At 38.7% G+C, this 2,837-nt stretch overlaps 1 pseudogene; it reads right to left on the reverse strand.

Annotated features, from left to right (window-relative positions):
- Positions 1-334: 334 nt before the first annotated feature.
- On the reverse strand, positions 335-2,079 carry LOC149233213 (cytochrome P450 71AU50-like; annotated as a pseudogene).
- Between the last annotated feature and the right edge of the window lie 758 nt (positions 2,080-2,837).

Consider the following 2,837-nt stretch of genomic DNA (forward strand, 5'->3'; position numbering starts at 1 on the left):
TTAATTCAAATATATATAGACACTGACACAACTAAAATAAAATAAAACATATATCGCTTTCTTATCATTAAATTTCATTATTTTAAACTTCAGTTTTAAGCAGTTTCACTCTCAGTATATTAATAAATAAATACAAACATAACCAAAATAATATCAGTTACAAACGAGTAAAACTTCAAAAACAGTAAATCACTACCAATATATTAATCCGTAAATATAATCATAAACCAAATAATATCATGTACCACAATTAAAAATTGAAAATCAATAAACGGATATTAAAAAGCCACATTCTTATCCCCATATATATTAGGATAATCAAAATATACACGTCACAGCGCTTGGCGATCATATCTAAAATACCGGCTTCGAAAGGTCTCTTATTTCAGCGCGATATTAACGTTATACAAACACGATAAACATAGAATGTCTGTCTGTCTGTCTCACCTATTTTATTGAAATATAAAATCAGAGTACGGAGAGTCGAGGAGTTGGCACAGCCACGAGTTCATGCGCCCGAGGCAGTGTCAGTCCATTAAACCTCTAACTCATATCCAACTCCTCCTGCCCATTCATTTTCTCCGGGAGCCTCCAGTTGAAACAGTGCAGCAACTGCGCCATCCCAAACTCTACAACAAGCATTCCCAGTTGCTGTCCGGGGCATCCTCTCCTTCCCGCTCCAAATGGAATCCACTCAAAGTTCTGCACATTTACATCCACCTCTGCCGCCCCAGTTTTTTCCATGAACCTCTCTGGCTTGAAACTTTCGGCATCCTCCCACGACTTTGGATTCCTCCCAATCGCCCAAAGGTTGAGCAGAACGCAAGTGCCACCAGGGATTTGATAGCCCGATACACTGCAATCCTCCAAAGATAAATGGGGAATAGCAAGAGGCCCCGGTGGGTGGAGCCTAAGCGTTTCTTTGACCACGGCTTGTAAATAAACAAGAGACGACAGATCAGATTCTTGTACCATACGCTCCATTCCAACCACGCGTTCAAGCTCCTCCTGAAGCTTCTTCAGCACTGGCGGGTTTCTTCCCGCGGCGAACATATCCTGCAAATACAATGTACATCACTTACCAACAATGTATAAATCTTTACTTTTTAAAAGTCACTGCAATTGAATGTTTTAATGTGAAAAAACATTTAACGTAACGTACGGCAATGACGCCTTTAATATGTTTTCGTTTAATTTGGAACTCCGTATCATTATCTGCGCAGATTGCCAGCAAAACGTCGACAAGATCAGGTGTGACGTTGGGGTCATTCCGCGCAATGCGTTCCTCTATCACATTGTTGAAGAAATGGTCTACCGTCTTGTGTATTTTCTTGAATCTTCGTCCCAAACCTTGCAAATCTAGCCACGCCAAGTATGGTTTATAATCTGCGATATTGAAAGTACCGGCTAACAGAAAACTTTCTTTGATGCTTTCAATTAACTGTTGGTCCGAGTACTTTCTGCCGAAGGCCATCCTGCAGATAATAGAAGTCGCAAGTGTTGACACAGCTTTGCTAATGCTTACGGGAACATGAGAGCCCTCACTGTCTTCAATAATAGGACGAATCATACAACACACTTCCTCCTCTCTTATGAAGCGGAAGGAATCCAAGCGTTTGGAGCTGAGCAACTGTAAAAAGCAGAAGGAATCTTACGCATTTGTCTCCAGTAAGCACCATATGGAGCATAGCCCACATTAGAGAAATTATACGACAAATACTTAGCAGCCATGGATTGAGGTCTGCCAGCGAAAAGGCGATCATTATTCTTGAGAATTTCCTTGGCCATATCTGCGGAGGAGACGACTAAGGTGAGGGCAGAGGACCCCAGGCGCAGAGACATGAGAGGCCCGCATTTGAGAGAGAGAGTTGCTAGGGCTTGGTGTGGAGGGTGTCCGAGCAGGAGGTGTAGGTTTCCAACGATCGGCAACGGAAACGGCCCCGGTGGCAACCTCCGCTTTCTCATTTGGAACAAGAAACTCCATGACACCACTAATGTAACTAGGATAGCAGCGGCAAATTTGATGTAAAACTCGGCACATTCCAGCATTAGGCGCTCAGAATACAACAAAATCGCCATTGTTAGCAACTCAGCCACCCACAACGAATGAGGTACTCCACAGGCTCGTCACATCTATATATAACAAGAATTGGATCGGGGACTCTTCAGTTTATCTTCGAAAGTATACTGTAAAATGATGTGATTGATGGTAACTCTGCACCTGTAAACCAATAGGAGGAACCGCATTTTCAAATAAATAAATAAATGTAATTAACTTCGAACGTTTCTATACGCACACGTTTCCCAATAAAAAGGTGCGACGACCTTCATAAAATTAATGATATTCTGTTGACTAATAAGCACACATTAAACTGACCAGAGTCTCGGCCGTAGATGTCTCTCTTTTCCTTTTCCTGAAGGTGAAAGTTGCGAAGGAAAGGAGAAAATCAATCGTATCCAATAAGCATGGTTTGTGAAGTATGTTTTACTTAATATATATGATTTAACGGTCAATTCATAATATAAAGATAGTTAGAACATATATTTAGTAAATTGGTATATGTTTTTGTATATAGAAGAAGAAAAATAATGATATAGGAAATGTTTTTATTTATTATTATTTTTATTTTTACCTAATTTAAAATTTTATTATAATTTAATGTTTAATAAGTCATAAAGATATTTATGACTAGTTATTTTTATTTAACAATATATATTTCATATTTCACAGGAAATGAAAAATATATTTCTTTAGTGATATAACAGTAAATATGATAACTTAAAAATTGAGTTGAGAACAAAATTTCAAATATATCTCACATCTCAAACATATCTTG

This window comes from Pinus tabuliformis, chromosome J (assembly GCF_031772625.1).
Source record: "Pinus tabuliformis cultivar Carrire ecotype Pingquan chromosome J, CPIR1, whole genome shotgun sequence".
Lineage (NCBI taxonomy): Eukaryota > Viridiplantae > Streptophyta > Pinopsida > Pinales > Pinaceae > Pinus > Pinus tabuliformis.